The sequence below is a fragment of the Eptatretus burgeri genome, unplaced genomic scaffold (assembly GCF_056783735.1).
Source record: "Eptatretus burgeri isolate ZD-2024b unplaced genomic scaffold, Ebu_testis_v1 Ebu_testis_scaffold_44, whole genome shotgun sequence".
Lineage (NCBI taxonomy): Eukaryota > Metazoa > Chordata > Myxini > Myxiniformes > Myxinidae > Eptatretus > Eptatretus burgeri.
The window spans coordinates 98,288-108,688 of record NW_028221994.1 but is presented as its reverse complement, the minus strand read 5'-3'; the positions used below and the strand labels follow the sequence as shown (position 1 = coordinate 108,688).

At 45.7% G+C, this 10,401-nt stretch overlaps 1 protein-coding gene across 1 annotated transcript in view; it reads left to right on the top strand.

Moving 5' to 3' along the window:
- The window catches only part of LOC147007705 (uncharacterized), a 79,736-nt gene that overhangs the window by 19,113 nt on the left and 50,222 nt on the right, over window positions 1–10,401 (top strand). The window lies entirely within an intron of this gene.

Sequence of the window (10,401 nt, the reverse complement as noted above, 5' to 3'; positions counted from 1 at the left end):
AACTTGTATCAACATCAAAGAAGACACACCGGAGAGAAACCCTTCAATTGTTCTGTGTGTAACAAGGTCTTTTCTCATCAATCAACTTTATCGAGACATCAAAGAATACACAGCGGAGAGAAACCCTTCAATTGTTCTGTGTGTAACAAGGCCTTTACTCATTCATCATCTGCATCAAGACATCAAAAAATACATCAAAGCAAAATAATTTCCAAGAACAGGTGCGAGTATATGATGCCACACATGGGATGGAAATAACAAGGAATCCAGCGCCATTGATTGCAAAGAAGAGAAATTAATAATACAAAAAGATACATCAACAAGGATTTCAGGAAGGAAAACAGCGTGGGTGGGTTTGGGGTGGATCAACTGGGGTCATCGATATAAAGATTTTGGATGGGGAAGATATGAGATGGTGGTGAACAGCTGCTTTGGAGACCTGGAGAGAGGACTGGGATTGAAGAGAGCATAGGAGTTTGTTCTGGAGGCAGGAAAAAAGAGGAATGAAAGAGTGAAGGTGAGCAGTGATTCTTGATTTTGGCAGTTTCACCAGAATGGGGTTTTTGTCAGACCATGAGTACCCTGTGTGAAGACTGTTCTCTGGCCCGGCATTTGAAGAGAGAGTCGAAGAGGATTCACGAATACACCGGTTTATTGAAGGACCACACGCCAGCGGAGGTGATGTTGGCAGCTCAACCAGCACAGTGGAGAGCGACCAAACCACACTGAGTTTTGCATTCAAAAACTCTCCCTTATATATATTCTATCTCTAATTCCAATCTATCTCTGGTTATACTCTAACCCTGGTTGGTGTGACAAGAGCCCTATGTGAATACCCAAATATGTGCTGCAGAGTTTGCCCTTCCTCCCACAAGGGAGGGTGGAACAGTCAAGCCACTTATCTTTGGGCCCAGGAATTTATCTTAGGCAACCTTTCCCCCCAAAATCTGGGCTTGTGATCACTGCAAAAGCAAAAACCTTTTAGTTCCCCAAGGATGGGCCGAGTGAGGTGACCAGAATAGAGTGTAGCACTGTAACAATGTCTTTCCAATGCATATGGTGAGCTTACTGGTAGAAACAGGGTGACTGAAGGCTATGAAGATTTTAAAATGCATTTCAAACTACCCAAGAGAGTGTGACCAGAATGGAATGCTTCGGAAAGCTAAGATAAGGTGGAGTATTACCAGTAAAGGACATGTGGTAGGCGAGATTGTGCAACTAAGTTTATAAAGAGTTTTAAAATACATTTTGAAGGATACAAGAAAATTGGTTCGAATCCCTGCATCCAACTAATATATATGTATTGACAATGGCTCAAATGTGGCCATTTAATAACACTCCTCACACCCGGAAGAAATACAGCGGTGACAGATCACAGACAGAGCAGGGTGGGGGGGGGCGCATGGCCAGGGAAGAGATGGTTGAAGACAGAAAGACCACTGACCTGCCTCTGGTGAGAGAGTAAGAGATCCAAAGGCTCAGCTTCATCGTAGGAAATACCAATGATCCAAAAAGCCTTGGTTTCCACAGCATGAAGTCAAGTGAGGTGTGAGGAATTAGCACTACCCCAGAAGGGGGAGCAGTAATCCATCAGACTGTGGATGAAAGTTTTGTAAATGGTTGGAATATCAGGTGTTCCAAGGAAGGACTGAGCATAATGGAGGATGCCAGGATGGCGATTGACTTTGGAGGCCAGCTTGGAGATGTGGCTTTCCTTGTAACGATCATAGCAGATTGTGAGACCCAGAAGCTTGAATGAAAAGACTTCGAAAAAAGGAATATTGAGAAAGTAGATGGGGTGGGTGAGGGGTTGAGGGGGTTTCCAGACGGTCCTTTCGGAGATACAAAATGAGGGTGTGAGGAGATACAAGACAGAAAAATCAGAGGAAAACCTGCTGCACTCTGCGAGAGAACTGAAATTGGGACAGAAGTTCACCTTGCAGCATGATAACGACCCCAAGCACAATCAAAGCCACACTGAAGCGGATAAGGAACAAAAAGATATCCTTCAGTAGCCCAGTCAGAGCCCCGACCGAAATCCAATCAAAAATCTGTGGCATGACTTGAGGATTGCTGTCCATCAACCTTCCCCACGCAGCTTGACTGAGCTTGAACAGTTTTGTGCAGAAGAATTAAATGGGAAAGTATTTGCATCCAGCTTGTTCACCCCTTTGTCCACCCGCCTCTCTATGATCTCATTTTTCCCCATGCCCATTCTTAATCCAAGTGACCCTCCATTGTCCCTCCACCTTGTTGTTGTTGTGTCCCCGCCTCCCCCCTCCCCCCACCCCCTTCCAAGATGTTCTTTTCCTTCTGTTATGTTCGGGTCTCTTCTGTGATCAAGGTCTCCCACAAGTGTCTCAAAAACAGAAAAATTAATGATTGGAAAAGTTATTGGTTTTTTGGGGGGGGGTGGGGGGGGTTGAGGACTTGTCTGTGCAATATACAGTATTTCTGTATCCAACGGGTGATGTTGTTCCAAGCGTGTGTCGAAGAAATTCTCAATTCCTCCTGTACATTTGAGTAAATTAAAACAGGAAAAACAAATACAAACATCGATATTGAGAATCGAGGCAACACAAGCAACATACTCTTTCCCTGACTCAGCAGTACATAGAAACTTTGAATTCTTCTGTCGTTTTCAGTGAGACGAAAATATGGGGGAAATACCAATCTGGAGGACCCATAGGTCTATTTACCTTCCAAACATGCTGACGCCATCGCTGACATGTTGAGGGTTCAGGGAAGAATCACTCGCAGCTTTGTTGCAGCAGCCATCTGGTGCTCAGCTAAATTTTGAAGGGAGAAGGAATATTTATGAACTTAAGGTTGGGAGGAGTTTTCTGAGGGGGTGAGATCATCCCACGATGTTTTGATCATCCTCGAGACAGAATGGCGTCAAGACTGCAGCCCTTTGGGTGCTGGGATGGATCACACATGGCTCTTTGGTCCTGAGGTCGGAAAGTCAGCCCGTATTGAAAAGGCGAGGGAAAGATTTATAATCTGGAAAGAAAGAAAAAAAACTTGGGACCTCTGAAACTTTACACGTATTACCGCCTATCCATGAGGAACAAGAGGTTCACACACATGACATCATAGGTCACATGGTTTGGCAGCCGTATTGGATTGAAGAAAGTATTAATTAATGTTTTCTCTGGAACAGCTTTGTCAATCACCATGGAACTTCACAATTATGATCGAGTGGTGATGTGGAACATATGTTTAATACTTCAATTGTCATCTTTCCAGTTGGCTAGGTGTGGGTACCTCTCTCACCTGTCATGGCACTTCAGCAAAAGCTTTCTGAGACTCATTGGGACTGACTCAATCGGTCAACTTCGCGACCCGGATCTCTACCAATGGTACTCCATCTCTTCTGGATCTGATTTTGACAAATTTCCCTGACAATATCTGCTGCTCTTTCTCTGCTCCAATCGGTTCTTCTCACCACGTCCTTGTCAAAGTGGACATCTCTCTGGCTATTATCAGAGAACCACCTCACCGCCGTTGAGTCTGTCATTTCACTCAAGCCGACTGGCAGGGTCTCCAAGCAGCCATCAAACTTAGAGACTCCTATCTCTACTTTCTCCAACATCAACTCATCCTGGGAATTCTTTCAAAGAAACTTGCTCTCCCTCATGCACAGATTTATCCCCTCTCGTGTTCAGTTGTCCTGCCCTTACTATCGCCCTTGGTTCACTGAAGCTTGTGGTGAGGCAGTTGTCCTGAAACAACTTGCCTTTTCCTCATGGAAAGCAAACCCAACTGAGGGTAATCTCAGTTCCTTGCATAACGCTCGGAAAAGGTGTGTATCTCCCCTCAGGAGAGCCAGAAAACAACATCTTTCCAAACTCAAGTCCGAAATTTCAAACCTCTCTCCCTCCTCAAAATCCTGGTGTGGTCTAATGAAATCTGTTTCTGGTGTATGTTCCCCCTCCATCACCTCCCTTACCTCAAATGGCTGCCCTGCTGATACCGCACGTGAAAAGGCTGAATGCCTAAACTCGGTGTTTGCAGCTAAATCTTGTGTCCAAAACCCATCAATTTCTCTACCCACCTTACCCAGTCACACTCAACTGTCCCTGACCTCCTTTTCCCCCTTAACAAGGTGGAGAGCTTGCTGTCAAACCTCAACTCAGATTCTGCAACCGGTCCAAACGGCATCAGCCCACGTGTCCTGATAACCTGCTCTTCTGCTCTTGCTCACCTTCTCTCTCTCTTCTATTCACCTTCTCATTTACCAAAGGTCATCTGCCATCTGCTTCAAAATCAGCAAACATTACTGCCCTGCATAAAAAGGTGCAAAAACAGATCCCTGCAATGACAAACCAATCAGCCTTCTGCCAATCATCAGCAAGGTCATGGAATCCATTATCGCTTCAGATATTAAATCCTTCCTCTTCTCCAATGGCTTGATTTCCGATCTGCAATTTGGTTTCAGAGCAGGTCACTCCACCCTAGAAATGCTGCTTCTGCTCACCCAACAATGGATGGAGGTCCTCAATGCCGGACATGATATCAGAGCCATATCCCTTGACATATCACGTGTTTTTGACACGGTCTGGCACCCTGCCCTACTCACCAAACTCTCTTCCGATGGTATCTAAGGCCATTTCCACTCATGGCTCACAGACTTCCGATCTTGTCGCAGTCAACGTGTTGCCCTAAATGGAGTTCTTTCATCGCCTCTTCCTGTCCAGGCTGGAGCTCCTCAAGGTAGCATTCCGGGCCCTGTTCTTTTTATGGTTTTCATCAATGATCTCTCTGACTCTGGAAAATCCTCTTTATCTCTTTGCTGATGACTCCACCCTCTGCTGTACCATCTGTCAACCCTCATAGCGGCAAGCAGCAGCTTCTTCGCTTACTGCAGATCTGGATAAAATCACAAACTGGTCCAACACGTGGAACATGTCTTTCAATCCGGACAAATCTCACACTCTCACGATGTCTCTCCGAAAGGACCGTTGAGAACCACCCCCCCCCCATCCACTTTCTCAACAATCTTCCAGATGAAGTCCTTTCTTTCAAGCTTTTGGGTCTCTCTATCTGCGATGACCTTTCCTGGGAAAGCCACATTTCAAACCTCACTTCCAAAGCCAGTAGCCGACTGGGAATCCTCCATTGTGCAAAGTCCTTCCTCAGCCCACCTGAGCTCCTGACCGGTTACAAACCTTTTGTCCGTAGCCTGATGGAGTACTGCTCTCCCCTCTGGACTGGTGCTCCTGCCTCCCACCTTTCTCGGCTTCATGCTGTGGAAACCAAGGCATTTCGGATCATTGGCATCTCCTGCGATGAGGCTGTCTTTGGGCCTCTAACTCTCCCACCGCAGGCTGGTCGGTGGTCTTTCTGTCTTCTACCGTCTCCTTTCTGGCCTCGCCCGCCCTGCTCTTTCTGTGATTTGTCCCCACCACATTTCCGTAGGGTGCTCAAGGTCCGCCAACAAACCCCTTCTGGTATCACTACCAAAATCACGAATCACTGCTCACCCTAACTCTTTCATTCCTCTTTTTCCCGCCTTTGGAATAAACTCCCGAACTCGATCCAATCCCATTCCTCCCTCCAGGCCTTCAAAACAGCTATGCACCACCACCTCTTATCATCCCCCATCCAAATCCTCGATCTTTTCTACCCCCATAATCCAACTAAGCCCACCTTCTTCAAATTCCCTGATTTCCTTCCTTAAAGTCCCTGTAATGTCCATCTTGTATTCCCCATGTTCCCCACCCCATCCCTCTCCCTTCCACAGATCTCCTAATGTCTCTGTTCCCCACTGTTTTATCTTTCCCAATCCCGCCCCTCATGTCTCATCCCCCCCCCCTTGCTGTGCGTTGTATGTTAGCTCTCATACGAGCCTCGACAAGGGATACAAAGAAAAAAGAGGGGGTTTGGAACAACTCTCCCCCCCCCCTGAAAAACATCTGCTCTTTTTCTCTTTTCTGGCATTTTCATTGATTTTGCTTTGAAATTTATTCTTTATTTTCCTCAGAAAATAAAAAGTTCTTTTAATTTATTAATTTTATTATGAACGAGTACGTGACCGTAAAAAAAATAATAATGATAATAATAATAAATAAATAAACCACACAGGCCGTTTCTTCGCTCTCACGTGCCCGTACGTGTGTGACCCGGAAGTTCGATATTATTCGCAATTACGATTATTCGCAATTTATTTTTAATACCCAATTATTCAATTTGCGCCAACGTATTTTACCTTTTCGCAATGTCGTGGCAAGGAAAAAGAGAAGAGAAGAGAGAGAAAAAAATTTACTTCCTGGTTCGGAGCATACCAGCGCTCTGATGTTCCCGAAATTTATACACCGTCTAATATGAAAACGATCAGAACTTGGGCCATTGTGTTTATCTATAAATGCGCATCAGAAATCGAGAAATTATTTGAATACACGAAGTCATCACTCTCCGGAAGCCCGAACGTTGTAACCCGTAATGGGGAACGTGGCTGTGCTTCCCTTCCCCATCGGCCACGCCCACGCAACAACGTGTCTTGTCATTGGTTGGTAAATAAATGGCCATAACTTGGGAAGCACTTGTCCGATTAATATCAAACCTCGAAAAGGCACATCCTCAGGTCCCCAGCAATATACCTGGCAAGTTTCAATTAGATCGGACCAGAGGTTGTCGAGAAACAGCGGTCACACACACAGACACACACACACACACACACACACAGAGATCGCTGGAATTATAGATAGATAAATCATTTGTCGATTTCCAACCTGTCCGTGTTTGTCCTTTCCTTCCATTGGTTTGGAATTGTCAGAGAGATCAAGAGATAACATTGATGCTTTGCCGAGGGCGCGCTCCCCGCTTAGGTAACCACGTGACCTCCAGTGAAATGGAATAATTAGACGGTGGACATTGGAACTCGTGGTTAACTGGGTGGAGTTCGTCGTTTTAAAACAACCCACCGAACCACAACGATAATTGTGAGTGGTGGCCCCAGGTCCGGCTCTACTGAGGACAACCAGGGATTAATCCCCCTAAGTGACAAACTGGAGTCTCGGTACCCGTGGCCGCAACAATACATTCCCACATACCTACTTTCCCACATACCCACGTACCCATATTCCCACATTTCCACATACCCATATACCCACGCACACATATACCCACATTCCCATAAACCCATATATACTCCGTTATGGAGGGAAGATTGTCGATAAATACAAAAACAGAAAATAAAGAACATTGATTCGTGTCGAGGGAATAATCATCGACGAACTCGGACTCGATTTTCCACTTTCACAACACAATCTGAAACACAAACAATCCGTTAAAACGAAACGTTCAATCTTTGTATTTATTTTAAATCATGGACACGTGATGTGGCGGGAACCAATCAGACACCGCGATCTCCCTGTTCGCTTTTTCCCCAAACAGCTCGCGCTCTTCACTCGGTTACCACAGCGTACCGTCCTTCACCTGACTCGACGTGCGGTCCACCATGACCTGACATCTGAGAACGAACACCCCGGGATCCACGAGCGGCTCCGATGGAGGATACGTGGTCGGTCCGAGAGGTTCTCCAGGAAGACCGCGGGTCCATGGACGGTTCACCCGAGGACAAGGGGTCCATACCCGGTACGTGACGTTCACTCCGTACCGAGAACTTGTGTTTCCCGTGCTGTGTACTAACACAGGAACTCATTGATTTAGTGAATGTCACAATGTCTGGAGCGGAGCCGGAATTGAATTGTGAATAATAGAAATCCCATCCATCATGTTGCATGTTCACATGTTACCCTCCCTCTTGTACATGTATGACATCATTTTATACCTCATCACTTCATTAACCTCCGCCATCGAAGATGGATGGAGGTTACTGTTTTCACCCCTGTCTGTTTGTTTGTGAACAGTATTACGGAAAAACTCCTGGACGGATTTCGACGAAACTTGGTGGGGGGATTAGGTATGGTCCAAGGATCATGCCATTAGATTTTGGACTTGGTACAAAAAAAACAACAGAAAATTTTGCAACTTTTTTTCAAAAAAATTTCGATTTGTTTTTTTAGCATTTCTGCATGCGCGTCGATCTAGATTTGTTTATTCAATCGTGGTTCAATGGAGTCTGATACGTTTTGACCAACAATGAATAGGATATCAGGTTCACTTAAGTGACCCAGCAGTATTGGCGGCGGAGGTTTTGCGCTCAACCGAGTGCTTCCCCTCGAGTTCATCATGCGAGTCCTCTTTAATCTCGTTTACAACAAATCAGATGATTGACTTGTGATGATGGGCCTCTGCACCGGCACACAATGACCTGTTCTTGAGGACTGCAGTAGCATCTTTAACGTTCTCGATAAATCACTGGATGAGAAGACAAGAGACTTGCCTTTGCTTTCAGAGGAAGGTATGCTCACTGATGCAACACCATCCCTGTGCATCACCAGGTTGGGAGTTTATAGCTCGGCTGTCCCAACCTTATTTGAGACCAAATTATGTTCAATATTATATTTAAAGATGTGAAGGGTGAACTTAGTTACCACTAAACCAGTGGGCTGTTTGTAAAACAGAGTTGGTGAGAGTTTACCAGGAAACGAATTAATTCTGCTCGATGGATGGAAGTCACAAGTTCAAGGTCAAAGTTTGACCCCAAAATATTTTTTTCACGAAACTTTGACCTGAAGCTGTGACCTCCACCTTTGACCTGCTGTAAGAACTGTTATGAAACCATTATCACTGGATAGGTGTGTTTGTACCGACTCTGTTGATCTGTTTTGGTAAAATATCCTGAAGGTATACCTGGTGTTGGTTTAATGGTTCGGGTGGTGGGCTTGGTTTACTTGGGTCCTGAGTTCAAATCCCACTTGGCTGTTGAATTAATACCAGGTGGGGTTGACTCAGCTTATCATCCTTCTGAGGTTGGCAAAGTGATAGCAGTTTGCTGGGATGATTGAGCCGTTTGAGTATCCTGTGTCAAGAGTGTTCACCTGTCCAGGATTGTGTCCAATATCCCAGGTAACTGCTGTAGCAGCACTGATGCTCTCTCTGTTCAGAGTGTGGTCTTCATGGATGGATCATAAAGGACACGTTTAACAACATTACCCATCACTGAGGGTCAGGGACTTGAACTCTCATGAGCACTTGACTAAATAAATAATTTACAGTTTATCATAACCTCTTTTAATTGAGGAAAGTGTGGAAATGAAAAATATAAAGCTTAATTCGTGTTTGTTCACTTGTTTACCAGCTAATACTTCCTGTCGCTTCGCTGATGGGAATATTCAAGGGAAGAGGGAGAGGAGGGAGGAGACGAGGGAAAGGAGGAATGGGAAGGATGGAAGAGAGGAGGGAGGAGGGAGGGGAAGGATAGAGGAGGAAGAGGGGTAGGAGAGAGAGAGAGGGATAGGGTGAGGAGAGAGAGGGATGGGATAGGAGAAAGACCGATCGGAGTTAGGGAGAGGGATAGGGATGAGAGAGAGGGATAGGGATGAGAGAGAGGGATAGGGGTGAGAGAGGGACAGGAAGAGGGGTGGTGAGAAAGTGTGGCGGTGGAGAGGAGGGGGGATCCAGGCAGATGTGACGCCGAGTTTAACACCCATCTGGGAGACAACACACACATTTATGAATCACCCTGCCTGTGAAACACCGGGATGACAGTTTATAGCTTGGTCGAGATTCAAACCCAGGCGAGACAGCTGACAGCGAGCATGCGTACCTCTCGGCTATCCTGCCGTGATCTGGTAATTCATTTCTGTTGAGGGAGGGGGAGCGGCACAAGGGGATGGGAAGGCAGCATGAGGGAAAGGGGGCATCGTGAGGAGGTAAGGCAGCTTGAGGGGAAGAGAAGGCAGCGCAAGAGGAGGAGAAGGCAGCACGAGGGAAGGGGAATGTTTCATTTCACTCATTTCAAGCGGAGGTTCAAACCAAAGCAAACAACAATGAGCTTCGCAGCGAAGTGGAGGTGATTTTTGCTCACGCCAGATACAGATATAAGCAGCAAGGATGGTAAATAAAGATGATATCAGCTGACTTCCAAGCAGAGGGAAGATGACCCCGGGAAAATGATGGAGTGAATGGAGCATAATGTTTGTAAGTACAAGGTGCCGTCGTTTGATTATATCCGTCAGGGAAGCGACGGGTACTTCTACTGGTGGAACACATGAAGCTCAATTATTACTTAGAAATCTAAAGATTTCGGAAATATATTGATGACTTCCGTCCTCTGTTTGTGTGTTTGTGTGTTTGTTTGTGTGTTTGTTGGCACGATAACTCGAGAACGGAAGAAGCTACCAATGTCAAATTACACCACGTGATTCAGGAGGGTGATGGCTGGCGCTGATTAGATTTTGGTGAAAATCGGTCAAAGGTCAAGGTCACAGTGAGGTCAAACATAATTCCATAAATTCATGTGGAGAAATGGAGTATTTTTGCTTCGCTCGA